Genomic DNA, 15,343 nt, shown 5'->3' on the forward strand with positions numbered 1-15,343 from the left:
TTATCAGTAGCGCGAAGCTGTTTCCTGGTGCTTATCTAACTCGTAATTGGCTTGTTTACTGCCGACACCGCTAGTCGCCCTGAACATGTCCCTATTCGGAAACAAAGGAAGGAAGTGGTCGCCTTCCGAAGCCCACCCATCACACGCGTTAAAGCCGCCCTATCAGCTTCAAGGACTCGGGGTCCATCGACTGTTCCAAAGTCCGACTCAACACCGCAACGACAGCGCGCTCTGAAGCTTGCATCATTTGAAAGATGGGGGGGGGGGGGGGGGGGGGGGGTGATCGCCACTCGTCGAACCACACAGCAAACCTCCAGTCTGCTACTATCTGATTTGTTTGGACCACTGAAGACGTCCAGCTGTTTGTTTTGCTGGCAACAATTGAGGCGTTGAGGTAAGAAACGGAACTTGTCATCATTTTTTGGGGTAGATGAGTTATTACTGTCGTTGGTATTTTCACACGATTCCGCACCTGTTGGTTCTAAAATGGGACTTGCACGTTTCGTGCAGAAAGAGGACTTGTCACAGAGACAAGTCCCTGTACTGCACGAAAGAACGTGAGGCGTGAGAGCAGCACTGTAGCGGTTTGCAGTAATTAGTAGTGAGATTTCCAAATGGCTTCGGTGACGGAACCGTCAGACGAGTCCGAAGACGATTTACATGAATTTCGATGAAAGCAAAAAACGCCCCGAATTATGGAAGAGGAGAAGGTCAAGGGTTTGGATCATGCCAACTGGAAAGGAAACATTGTTCCTAGGAGGGAAACGTGCAGATTACACGTAAACAGTCATACAATGTTGTTTGTTTGAATTCTCTGTACATAATGTAATATTCTGTAGCAGAGGCAAGTTGTGTAGAAACATTGTATAAAATGTAAATATAAATTACTTTTCATGGACGCAAAGTTTAAACTTATGTTTTAGTTGTAATACAGGAAAACGGCAAAAATACCTTGTTTGCCAAGTATATAGGTTAATGATACGCTAAAATCTGTTTACAGATGCCGGCGTAAATGTTTTGAGAAGTTCTCATTTGCTGAGAAGGAACTATTATTGACAGAATTCAACAATACGCCCAACAAAGATGGACAGGATGGGTACTTGGAGTGCTCACATTCTTCCGTTATTTCCGAAAGCAAGGAGACCACGCCCAAATTCCATTACCAATCGTGGAAGGAGAGCAAATTATTATTAGAAGGTAACTGGCATGATAACTGTCATATTATTTTATTAACCATTTCGTTCCCGAGTTATGTATATCTTTGATCCATGTTTTGTAAAATCTTTAAGGCAAATAGTTAAATTTAATAGGGTTACAGTATTACGATTATGTAGGTTTTTGTTTTATGATACTAATACAGTTGTATCTGCAGGTTAAAGTTAACTTCAAGGAAACTATGCTATACAAAAAAGCTTAATTACTGCAGTCCACGGCATATCAGAACGCCGAGTGGAGAAACTGTGCCGCTTAAGTCAATATTTCAGTACAATTACTGTTGTTTAAATCGAAAAGGGGATATGATAATCATTTTCTATTACCATTTTCTATTAGTTCCTTCATCCCATGATTACAGATTGTTGGTATAACATTGCATTCTTCCTCACGAGTCTGTGGGACTAGCTATAAGGTTTGGGAATAACGCAATTCAGAATTATACAGTTTTTTCAATATATCTCAGAACATCAGATGAGTGACATATCTACTTTTTGCTCTCAGCGCCTCAATTGTCCTTTACGAGGCACCCGATTCCAAATGTACATTGCATGCAGTTCGCTTCGTAATGTTCGTTGGAAAATGGTTGAGATGGAGCTGCGTTCACAACCAACAGTAATTGCTGTGGAGTTTGAAACCTGCTGCAGGGTCAAACAACCGCCTGATACCAATGCGATCAGTGCGCTCTTTTAAGAGAGTTAACAACATTTCGTCCGGTGAGCTTACAATGTCAAATAATTATTACCGCATGCCTGAATTCGAAGAATAGATAATAAAACGAAATATAACGCGGAACGAGCACGTAAAACTCAAGTCACAGGACATCATCAACAGTCACAAAAGACATTGAGCGTTTATCCAAATATCGAATTCATAAGTAAACATTCTTTCCGTTTTACGACATCTTCGCAGTTTTCTGTCACCTCTATCATTATCCTGTTATTTCCAGTGTAAATAATAATGTTTACTGAAGATACCCCATATACTACATCCAAGTCACTTTTCATTCATCCAGAAATCCAGTCCTTCATTTAAAATTATTCATTCTAATGCGAAAAGAAAGACGCACTACGAAGGAATTAACCGAATGGGACGAAAATCGTTACATGTGATGTTCATGTAGCCTACAGACAAACAAATGATTACAATTTCAGCAAAATTGTATGATTTATTCAAGAGAAAGAGCTTCACAAACTCATAAAGTCAATACCGCCTTCGTGCACCTCTGGCCCTTATGCAAACAGATATTCGGTTTGGCATTTAGAGATAGAATAGTTGAATGTCCTGAGGAATATCGCGCCAAATTCTGCCAATTGGCGCGTTACATTGTCAAAATCCCAAGAGGGTTGGAGGGCCTGATCATAATGCTATAAACTTTCTCTGATGGCGAGAAATTCAGCGACCTTGCTGGTTAAGGTAGGATTTGGCAAGCACGAAGACAGGCGGTAGAAACTCTCGCAATGTACGGCCGGGGATTATCTTGCTGAAACGTAAGCCCAGGATAATTTGCCATGAAGGTCAACAAAACGAGGCTTGCTGTAAGGGTGCCATTGATGACAACCAAAGGGGTCCTGTTGCGAAAGAAATAGCACCCCAGATGATCACTCCTGGTTGTCGAGGCGTATGGCGGGCGACAGGTTGATATCCCAGCGCTGTCTGGGGCGTCTCCAGACACATCTTTGCTGGTCGTCGGGGCTCATTTCGAAGCGGGACTCATGGAAGATGACAATTCTACTTCTGCTAGTGAGATTCCAGGCCATTTCATCTCATAGCAGGACCCCTTTGGTTGTCATCCGAGGCAGCCTTACACCACAGCAGTACGTCGACTATATTCTACGCCGCCTTTTGTTGCCCTTCATGGCAAACCATCCTGGACTTACATTTCAGCAAGGTAATGTCCGCCCATACAGGCCAATGTTTTTACTGCTTCTCTTCATGCTTGCCATTTGGCCAGCAAGCTCGCCGGATCTCTCCCTAACTAAGCATATTTGTAGCATTATGGGCAGGGCCCTCCAACTAGTTGGGGATTATGACGATGTAACGTGGCAATTCGACAGAATTTGATAAGATATCCCTGGCGAGGACATCCAGCAATTCTGTCTATCAGTACCAAGCCGAATAACTGCTTGCCTTAGGGCCAGAGCTGGAGCATGGAGATATTGTCTTGCTCAATTTGTGAAGCTCTTTCTCTTGAATAAATCATGCATTTTTCCAGTCCATAATGTGGCATACAGCAAACCAGCACTTAACAGTTCTGGTTAAAACCAGCCTTGGTTGCAAATTTAGTTTTTTATTTTTCAACTAAGCGTTTCGCCAAAGGGCATCGTCGAATATATGAGGCCAACATATCCTTCGTTAAATTCAGTAAACTTTTCTAGATGGACGCGAGTGACACCAAGACCTGCATAATGCGTTCCCGTTCACAGGAACGATGTTGGCCTGATATATTCGACAATGCCCTTTGGCTACACTGATTAAAGGATCCTTCTAAGAAATACCAAATTAAGATAATCTGAAGATGCCTAAATAAGGCGAAACGTGTAGTTGAAAAATAAAAAACTAATTGCAACCAAAACTGTTTATAACCTATACTCATCCAATTTTTTCTGAAATTGCAATCATTTATTTGTATTTGCGTGTGCATCTCATCTACCGATTTCCGTCCCATTCGGATAATTCCTTCGTGGTGCTTTTTTTCCCCTAAGAGTGTATAAGAACAAACACACATCAATTATTTGTTGGTCCGGACTCCGACAAAAAGCAGTTGTGCGGCGAAGAGCTTAGAAAATAGGAATGGCAGGTCGAAGCTGTGATTTGATAAGTGTGGTGTTTTTATGTATCTCAGTAGCTACACATAATCCTCGATATTAAAAATATAGAATTCTAGTTCTAAAATACCGCACAGTGTTTGTTGTATTTACCAGGACGCTTATTTCAGAAACTCTTACCGAGGCGGCGATGTCTTTAATACAAACAGTACTAATCGGGTTACATCACCAAATCAAAACAGTCTGATAAATTATAGCAGAAATGGCTGATAAGTTACTCTTTTACTTTATTTTTGCATATCTGGGAACTTTCTGCCAGTTGTCTGCTGGCAACCTGTTAAAGGCCTTTCCAAGGAAATGTAAAACTCGATTTTCAACGCTACATCGCCATGTAAAGTCGACATGGAAATCATTTTTACTTTTGGTATTGTGACTGTGAATTTCGAAGTTCCTCCTAAATTCATTGAGGCACGAATACCATTACGGAGGAAATAAACTGACGTATGTGCTCAAAGTCATTTTCAGCCGTCGAACCGCAACAGGATGTTTCTTAAAATGTGTTCAAGCGATGTGCTGATTACACATACATTAAACCTTTTCTAAACTGAATGCGATGACGGAACTCCAAAATAACAATTTTTTTTTCAAATTAGCCGTGTATCAATTAAAGACAGAGCGTAGACAGATGGGGTTTCTAAATAAAATGTATCTTTCTGTGTTCGCTTCACTTTCGGACTGACAGTTTCTCCATAGTGATGGGAAATTTGTTTAATACTGGCAGCGACTATCAGTTTCTGCGTTCGCTGATTTTACTGGGAATGGTTCCTGTCGTATTGGTGACACCTGGAAGAGGCGAGCACTATTCCTTGAATACCACGCTGTTAGTTGCTGATCAAAATCTCAAGAAATTCTCCAGCTACCTGTGAAGTGCGATCACAAACATAATGGGGTACCTGCGGGGCTGCGTGACATGTTGACATCGCATCCCTGCAGAACCCTCTAATGGTCCGAACGGTGCTCTCTATAAACCCGTTATGCAGGTGCTCCGGTCCCGAAATACTGTCAGCTTTCCTTCAGTGTTGCAATAGTCTCCTGCTGACGACAATTTCCTAGTTCTACACAGCATTTTGCAACCACGAGGTTCTCGACACAAATAAACAGTTTTCGTCTAGGTCGCTGGGGAATTTTTTATTCCGCGTGACTTATTTAGGTGCCTGTCGCCATCGGATATTAAACATACTGTATATCTACCCATTTACAGACGCAGAAGTTTGTGTCGACAGTGGTATGTTTTGTAACCGATTATGGCAGCAAAAGGAAGAAAGAATTTCCCAAGTTCACGTTGTTGCCACATTTTTAGAGTAATATTTGAGACGAGAGTCAACTTATTTCAATTTTTTCTAATTTTTATTTAAGCATCTTAATTGCACAGTTTTTGAATAGAACTACCAGTGTTGCCAATGCAGTAGCCATCTTCAGATTGTACAATAGAAGTAAATGATAATACGAGTTCATTAGTAGCTAATACATTAAGAGACGAAAAAAGAAGTTACAATTTAAAAAATATACCTTTCATTCTGCCACATTGTAACAAGTCAGTGTAAACTGTCGGAAGACGAATAAATTTTTCGTATGGATAATTTAAAAAAAAAAGTCTTGCATTCTGACATTCATCAGAGAATATTTGAAAGAATTGTACTTCCAAATTAATTTACTTTTCACCACATGTACGTTATACATGCATCAACGACCTCTGGGATCGCTTTGCATCGTGTATATGACAGGTTGATGCATGCTTGGCGGTTCTGACTCGTCTTTTTTTCATGTGTTACGTATTGTTGCAGTGCCGCACAATGAGATGTGCATTGTTTTTATTATAACTTCTATTAGCTACTAATGTGCTTTCTTTTGCTTGTATACTAGAATCTGAAGATGGCTATGGCACATCCGAAACCGGTAATTTCCGTTCAAAAAGGGTACAATCAAGACAATTAAATAAAAATTATGTACATCATTATCGCTCTCCAAATTAATTAATGCCAAATTCTGAAATTATTTTATATAGACCTATTGACGCTGCCGCATAGTCGTGTTGAGCCAAAGCTATTTGAGTATACTGGCCCCCCAATTTGCGACATATCCTTATGGGAATAAACACTACCTACTCCCATTTTATCACTTTTTATGTCCTAACAGCTGTATTAGTTGCTTGTCATTAGCAGCATCGCTGTGGAAGCAATGCTATTAGTTCAGGCGAGAGTGTGCTTTTGTTTTCAGTAAGCGGTTATTTTCTTGCATTAAAAGTTTCGTGTTATCAGTGAATTCAGCCAAAAGAAAAACTGGCCAGCCCCCTTTCGTTAGCTGCTAACTAAACGGCTGGTAATCGGGGAGAGGCGTGCAGAGACGCACACGGAAGATAATTTTCTGTGCCAGTGGCCCGCGTCCTGGCGTTGCAACAGCGCCCGGCTATCAGTTCGCCAGTAAACAAACACGGCAGTATCGCAGATTGCTTCACGCGGGAGAATTGTCTTGGGAGCATTGCCAACCAGATTATGCCCTAATAATCCCGTCCCTTGTAACTGGTTTCCTGCGTTGCACGATCTTCTAGAGACCTGTAGTACATCAGAAGTCACTGATGGGCATTGGTCATGATAACAGTATTTTTCGTGGGCTAGCTGTTTTCAACAAGTACAGTGAAAACCGTTTAACATGAAAAATCAGTTAACACGAAATAATACTGCGGCCCGGATATAATACTATCTAGTTTCATTTTTTTTTTCTTTTAATGCGGAACAAAAGCACCTAACTTGAAAATATTTTGCTTCTTCGACGAAGAAATATATCTACTTTCAGCGACCTTGTAGTCACCCAGATTTAGCGGCTTATTTTTTCCTTAGACCAAACAGATTAAATAATGGTTATTTCTGTTATTATCTTACCGCTTGTCTTCGGATACTCTCACTATAAAAACACTAAAGACAGTACACGAATTCGTTGATGTCTGTGTTAAAATCAGTGAATTTTGTGTCGAAATCGTTCCGTGTTTCTTTCTTTTCCAATACAAGTTTTTTTTTCCTGTCAGTTGTAGACATATCGTTTCAAATGAACATGGAGACACTTAAGGCAGCTGATGACATACGGAGATCGCAAACCGAAAGTTTGCCAGTTGCTAACTTACACCGTTGACGATGATTAAAAATAGAGAACAAATTAAAGCAATGTTTGAGCGCAGCGTGTTCAAGCCAGAGAGCAAACGCATAAAAATAGGTAAGAAAGAAGGTGCAGAGACGCGTTGCTTGCTTGCTTCAAACAAACTATATCTCGAATTGTTCTCTTATCCGTGACTAGTTAGTAGCAAAATTTGAGCATCTAGAGACAAATATTGACAAAAGTAGATCGAGTAATAAAGAAGTAAAATACAGACTGCGAAAAAGCAGAAAAGTAATATGTTGCATGAATTCGTTTTTGTGGGAGAAGAACATTTCTAACAACAATAAGGAAAGATTGGATAGGATAATGGCTGAATCAGTCCTATTCTATGGATCTGAACTATGGTGGTTAAATGCTGGCCTTAGAAGGAGGCTAATAGCTGTGAAAATGGAAGGAGTAACAGAATATCAAGAATGGAAAAAAACTAATAATGAGTTAAAAGCTAGAATGAGGGCAAATAAAACAGTGATACAAAGGACTGGAAAAAATCATTAAAGTGATATGGACATTCATTGAAAATGTCGTATCATCGGTGGTCAAGGACAATTTTTGAATGGAAATGACTTGGCAGACGTATACGCGGAAGATATGATGTTATCGGAAAGACAACACAGTGAAATAGCGAGGCATCGTGGGTACGCAAGGAGGGAGCCCTTAACAGAGAGGCTTGGGAGACTATAATAGGAATACAGTAAAAATTCAGGCATTACAAGGCCCATTCTTTACAGTACTATTAGGATTATAATTCACAATACTTCAAGCATATAAGTATTGAGAAGCACCTTTCACTATTGCAGACGCAGTATATGGATCAACATTCTTCGTTGCAACATTGTTATTAATTGATCTTTGTATTAATTAAGCCTGTAAAAATAACAATAACATTGCTGGAAACCAAAGGGATATTGAATTTTCTCCAAATGTAGACTTTTGGGAATGTTTCAAGAAAAGTAATAGCAAAGTGTTAAATTTTTGCGGTAAAGCTAACCACGTTTTGTCATGACTACTGATTGGATACAGGTTATGTTGGCGTCAGTAATAAAACAATATAACGCGAAATTTGTTTTCAACGTAAATGAGACTGTCTTATTTTACCGCTGCTTACCGCTGAAACTTTACCGTTCACAGATCGTTAGCATTGGTTCGGCGGGCGTGGGCGGTGGGGAGGGGAGAGAAAGAACTAAAGAGTGGAATTCGGATGGATCTGCAATTGCAATTGAAACAATTGCCTTTTAGAAATGTAAGAACACTCCTAAATGAACATACAGCAAACGAAAAAGCAGGAGTGGCGGCCATTATATTTACTGATTGGATTCTCCATTTGTATAAACGATTTTTACGAGAAAAGCGTTAAGTCCCACGTTTTATCAATAACTGTCTGGCATACCATGCTATTTAATTAAAAGTAATGAAGCCAATATTTTTACTTCCGAACACCACAAGTGATGTACAATTGTCTGAGCAGGACATTATACAAAACTTGAAACTTCGCTATTCAAAGCAATTACTCCAAAGATATTTACTGGCCATTGACGTAAACCACATTTTTTCATAGGTTTATAAGATGCATTCCGTATGTTGCACTTTCCAACGAACTTGATGACGCCAAAGACGTTTCGTAATTATTCCCTCCATGTGAGATTCACCAAGGTGCTAGATTCAATGTTGCCTGAAGATTTGCAGGTATTGAGACTGTCATTTATTGTAATGGTTCAAATGGTTCAAATGGCTCTGAGCACTATGGGACTCAACTGCTGTGGTCATTAGTCCCCTAGAACTTAGAACTACTTAAACCTAACTAACCTAAGGACATCACACACATCCATGCCCGAGGCAGGATTCGAACCTGCGACCGTAGCAGTCGCACGGTTCCGGACTGCGCGCCTAGAACCGCGAGACCACCGCTGCCGGCTATTGTAATGTATGGGAAATTTTCTACGTTATTACTCTCTCATACAGCTTCACTGGTGAATCTGTTGCAGATGACGACGACGACGACGAGGAGGAGGATGATGATGATATGAATGAACAGCGTCCATTATAACGGACGAAGACATTTTGATATCGTTCAAAGATCAAAAGATCAAATTAATGTTGTCGGCGACAACAAATTTAAGAATGAAGTAAATGTTGCAGTTCCGGTCTTCACTACATGAGTAACATCTTGAAAAAGTATGCGCAGGTATTTAACTGTGTATTCAAATGGCGAAATGAGTAAAACGATCGATGGTATCTGCTAATTTGCCGAAAATTTAATGCTGTAAAAGACAATGCACCGAGCGAGGTGGCGCAGTGGTTAGCACACTGGACTGGCATTCGGGAGGACGACGGTTCAATCCCGCGTCCGGCCATCCTGATTTAGGTTTTCCGTGATTTCCCTAAATCACTCTAGGCAAATGCCGGGATGATTCCTTTGAAAGGGCACGGCCGAATTCCTTCCCCGTCCTTCCCTAATCCGATGAGACCGATGACCTCGTAGTTTGGTCTCTTCCCCCAAAACAACCAACCAACCAAGGCAATGCAATAAACAATAGGAGATATTTTTCCTAAGATCAATAATGCACTGAATACAGATTTTCAGTGTACGGTGTGCACTTAGCAACAGTAAATTACTGCAGGAATCTAATTACTGTAATATAATAAAATTGAGTGAATCGAAAATACAGTAACGCGGTCCAAACAAAATGTTTCCGTCCAAACAGCGCGTGTTGTACGCTTTTCGTCGTATTTCTACGCTTTCCGCAGAAAGATGGGTGTAAACTCGAAATATTTTTACAGCACATTTCCGTTCTTTCTAACTTATCATCGGGTATATACTTAAAGCTGAATTAAAATATATCGCGGTATTTGTTAGCCATTCGCTTTTCTCGTCTGAGTAAAAACAAGCATAAAAGGAAGCGTTGCCTTAGGTAAAAACTGCGGAACACAGATAGTGTTGGTAAAAACCGAAAACACAGCCAATGTAAACGCGACTTTTCGAGTGGGCGGAATCAAATTCTTCGCAATCTAAACTGGGTAGCAAAATAAAAAAAAAATTTTTAATAATGAATTGCATTTCAATACCGCTCAGATTGCTGTCAGTCGCCATCAGTTGTATTACACTCCATTGTGCTAATGTGAGCATCATCTTTCGTCTGGCTGTATCAGATAAAGTGCTTGTCGAAATGTCCAAAGTGGAGCTACGCACAGGGCTCGCAGGAGGCAGCTGGCGGCGTTGACGTGCGCCCCAGTTGTGGCCCGGGTTCACTGGGTGAAGGTCGCGCTGTCTGCGGCGTGTCTGCGAGGGTCGCGTCAGGCAGGCTGCTGCGAACAGGTGGCTGGCGCTGACGTCACGGGCGGGCGCCTTCGAACGCCGATACCCACTGCTCCGCTTGTAGCCTACTGGTCTGTTGCGCGTATCGAGGAACAGAAACGAGGGAGGTGCGCGGCAGAAGGTACACATTTCATACTTACGCCACACTCAGAGCCAAGGCCTTATGGGAATTGCTATAATCTAAGGTGCTTCGATAGCTACAGATCACTCTCGAGAAGCGAACACGATACCGAAACTTGTTACACCCAATTATTCAAAAAATGGTTCAAATGGCTCTGAGCACTATGGTCATCAGTCCCCCAGAACTTAGAACTACTTAAACCTAAGTAACCTAAGGACATCACACAACACCCAGCCATCACGTGGCAGAGAAAATCCCTGACCCCGCCGGTAATCGAACCCGGGAACCCGGGCATGGGAAGCGAGAACGCTACCGCTCGTCCACGGGATTTTATTTAAAGACCAGTCAGTAATACCAAACATCCGTTATGGATGAAATCTTCACTTGATGAGATAGAATGAACACTTTCAAATAATAGTATTCACAAACTTACATGTAACTAACTATACATATTTTTGTCTCTTGAAATAAATGGTCGAAAACGTTTTAACCATCGTATTTACTATCTACCGTAGGCGTACACTGAGAATTTATTTTGGAAAATTCAGCCCTTAAGGAGCCCAGATGTATAATTATGTTCCGGACGAAGCGATGTGATCCAATTTAAGATCTCCCAATCCAAATCATTGCCCCTCGAAACATGAAATTTGTAAGGCGCATCTTTTGTGAGACGCAGGCGCCCAATCAGAAAGGATTATTCAAAATTCAGTGCCCAAGGGGGCTAAATTGGGGTTCAAGTCATAGTAGTCACACAGGCGCCCAGTGTAAACTGTATGTCCCATAAACATAAAATTCTGAGTGAACATTCTCCAAGTGACGTAGGCACCTACAAAGAGTTTGTAAAATTCAATTCCTAACTTAGTGGAACCGGAGTTAAATCGTTTCGTATCCTGACGTCCAGCCTTAAGCATTGGTTCTAGAATCATGGAATAGAATAGGCATCCTCTGATAGAGAGTTTTTCACAATTTTTTTTAAAGATTCCTTTCCACATGTCGTTCTGCGGACATCGATTGACATTTGTCTCGTGTTAAAATATTTTTCTTTTACTTTAAGACGTACCTGAGACCATGCACTGCTGTACACGAAATATAGCTGACACTTCGCGCCGGCCGCGGTGGTCTAGGCCGGCACGGTAGCTCAGGGTGTTCGGTCAAGAGGGTTAGCAGCCCTCTGTAATAAAAAAAACTGCGTTAATGGATCAACAACGAACTTAAACGGGTGTCTTACGACGTCCGCCCCGAGCAGATGCAACGAACCAAAGTGAACAAAATGAGATAAAAAAAAAAAAGCGGTTCTAGGCGCTCAGTCCGGAACCGCGCGACTGGTATACAGATTTACATATAAGTGTTGCTTTTATCATTTCTCGTGACATTTGTTTTACGATATGTTTGAAATCACTTCAGTTGCAGCTTACTGGTACGTATAGAAAATATTCTCGCGCGCCTAGAACCGCACGGCCACACCGGCCGGCTGAAGCGGAATACAGTTTGCACGTCTGTGTCACCACAACGGTGTACATGTCGAGTATTTTTAAGTGTATAAAAAAACATTTTGAATTACCATACCTGTAGGAACATACCGTCAATAAATATCTGAATTACTTCTCGAGTTATTACATTTTATATTGTGTTTAACCTGGACACTTTATTTCATTGAGGTACACCAGTAAAGTAAGATACGTACGAATTTCGTAAATGCTATACATGTAGGACCAGAACAATGGAACGTGAAAAACGAGGTGTACAAAGGCCATAATCAGAGGTCAGTTGCCAAGCTACTGCCGAAAAACTTCAAAAAGTTTGGAAGTCTTAATAACCTATGTAGAATATAATTTTGGCTCACAGCTGCAGATCTTCTTCTAGTACGATGGTAGCAGCGAGAATGTCCTCTTTCAGATTGCGGACTTTGTACATGTATATTCTACACTCCTGGAAATTGAAATAAGAACACCGTGAATTCATTGTCACAGGAAGGGGAAACTTTACTGACACATTCCTGGGGTCAGATACATCACATGATCACACTGACAGAACCACAGGCACATAGACACAGGCAACAGAGCATGCACAATGTAGGCACTAGTACAGTGTATATCCACCTTTCGCAGCAATGCAGGCTGCTATTCTCCCATGGAGACGATCTTAGAGATGCTGGATGTAGTCCTGTGGAACGGCTTGCCATGCCATTTCCACCTGGCGCCTCAGTTGGACCAGCGTTCGTGCTGGACGTGCAGACCGCGTGAGACGACGCTTCATCCAGTCCCAAACATGCTCAATGGGGGACAGATCCGGAGATCTTGCTGGCCAGGGTAGTTGACTTACACCTTCTAGAGCACGTTGGGTGGCACGGGATACATGCGGACGTGCATTGTCCTGTTGGAACAGCAAGTTCCCTTGCCGGTCTAGGAATGGTAGAACGATGGGTTCGATGACGGTTTGGATGTACCGTGCACTATTCAGTGTCACCAGAGGTGTACGGCCAGTGTAGGAGATCGCTCCCTACACCATGATGCCGAGTGTTGGCCCTGTGTGCCTCGGTCGTATGCAGTCCTGACTGTGGCGCTCACCTGCACGGCGCCAAACACGCATACGACCATCATTGGCACCAAGGCAGAAGCGACTCTCATCGCTGAAGACGACACGTCTCCATTCGTCCCTCCATTCACGCCTGTCGCGACACCACTGGAGGCGGGCTGCACGATGTTGGGGCGTGAGCGGAAGACGGCCTAACGGTGTGCGGCACCGTAGCCCAGCTTCATGGAGACGGTTGCGAATGGTCCTCGCCGATACCCCAGGAGCAACAGTGTCCCTAATTTGCTGGGAAGTGGCGGTGCGGTCCCCTACGGAACTGCGTAGGATCCTACGGTCTTGGCGTGCATCCGTGCGTCGCTGCGGTCCGGTCCCAGGTCGACGGGCACGTGCACCTTCCGCCGACCACTGGCGACAACATCGATGTACTGTGGAGACCTCACGCCCCACGTGTTGAGCAATTCGGCGGTACGTTCACCCGGCCTCCCGCATGCCCACTATACGCCCTCGCTCAAAGTCCGTCAACTGCACATACGGTTAACGTCCACGCTGTCGCGGCATGCTACCAGTGTTAAAGACTGCAATGGAGGTCCGTATGCCAAGGCAAAATGGCTGACACTGACGGCGGCGGTGCACAAATGCTGCGCAGCTAGCGCCATTCGACGGCCAACACCGCGGTTCCTGGTGTGTCCGCTGTGCAGTGCGTGTGATCATTGCTTGTACAGCCCTCTCGCAGTGTCCGGAGCAAGTATGGTGGATCTGACACACCGGTGTCAATGTGTTCTTTTTTCCATTTCCAGGAGTGTATATTGCATAGCTCTGGACGTAGATGTATGAATCACGTTTCATTTATTAAAACCGAGGTCCTTTTCATTTTTGTAAATGACAAATAAATCGACTAGACGCACGTGAATGCTCCAACTATTGAATTGGAACGAAATAATATTGTTTCACCGCTCCAATTACGACGTGATTTAGCACTGCGCGCCGCCGGCAGGATAAGTCTAGTCATAAAAATAAGTAAGTTGGGACCACATTACAGCGGTAAGATGGCAATACTATTGCGAGCACATATTGCTGTAAAATACGACGCGTACACCAGTAGTCTAGCGGATGGGGGAATGATGCCATTAATTCCAATACTCTTTATACGGCCCCAACAGGGGTGTATAAATGAAAGAATTATCGCACAATCAACGTCACAGCTTACGCATTGAAGTTGCCGCCTAGAGATCAGATGAATGGAATGAAAGTCCTGAAGTTATGCTTAACTATAGAAATAATACTGAGTAAAAACCAGGATACATGCATAGGATTTGTCGACCGTTAAATTGCGTTTGGCAACGTAAAGCGGAGCAAAATGTCTGAAATCCTCAGGGAAATAGGAATTCGCTATAAAGAAAGGCGGGTAAGACGAGCATTCACCTTGTAAAAGAAGCAATAGTACGTAATAATTTGGAAATTTGTGGTAAGAGCTTATGGGACCAAACTGTTGCGGTCATCAGCCCCTAAGCTTACACACTACTTAACATAACTTAACTTACGCTAGGGACAACACAAACACCCATGCCCGAGGGAATACTCGAACCTTCGACGGAGGTTAGCCGCGCGGACCGCGACAAGGCGCCTAAGACCGCGCGGCTACCTCGCGCGGCTGAAGTAACAAAATGGTTCAAATGGCTCTGAGCACTATGGGACTTAACTTCTGAGGTCATCAGTCCCCTAGAACTTAGAACTACTTAAACCTAACCAACCTAAGGACATCACACACATCCATGCTTGAGGCAGGATTCGAACCTGCGACCGTAGCGGTCTCGCGGTTTCAGACTGAAGCGTCTAGACCCGGTCGGCTACAATGGCCGGCCTGAAGTAACAACAAGAGAGAAGTGTTCGGGTTTAAAATGGCAAGGGACGCAGCCTTCCTTGATTGCAGTTAACATTTAAACTGTAGAATCAATGAATGAAATAAAATAAAGGATCATAATTGGGATTAAAACGCTGATACCATTGTTATTCTCTGCGCACGTGGGAAAAATTACACGACCTGTTGGAATGGTCTGTTGAGTACAGTACGAAGGGCGCTCAATAAAAATGAAATGGTCGTGTGGCCGGGAGACCCTGTCCGGAGAAGTAATGCAACACATTTTTTCGGCCAATTTCGGATGAAAAATTGCGGAATTTGCTGTGGGA

At 42.7% G+C, this 15,343-nt stretch overlaps 1 long non-coding RNA gene across 1 annotated transcript in view; it reads left to right on the forward strand.

Moving 5' to 3' along the window:
* Positions 1-335: 335 nt before the first annotated feature.
* Positions 336-15,343, forward strand: part of LOC126272475 (uncharacterized) — a 36,005-nt gene continuing 20,997 nt past the window's right edge. The window contains exons 1-2 of the long non-coding RNA XR_007549228.1: positions 336-394; positions 1,001-1,197. This is a non-coding gene — a long non-coding RNA (uncharacterized LOC126272475). The remainder of the gene's footprint in view (positions 395-1,000; positions 1,198-15,343) is intronic.

The sequence above is a fragment of the Schistocerca gregaria genome, chromosome 5 (assembly GCF_023897955.1).
Source record: "Schistocerca gregaria isolate iqSchGreg1 chromosome 5, iqSchGreg1.2, whole genome shotgun sequence".
Classification (NCBI taxonomy): Eukaryota; Metazoa; Arthropoda; class Insecta; order Orthoptera; family Acrididae; genus Schistocerca; species Schistocerca gregaria.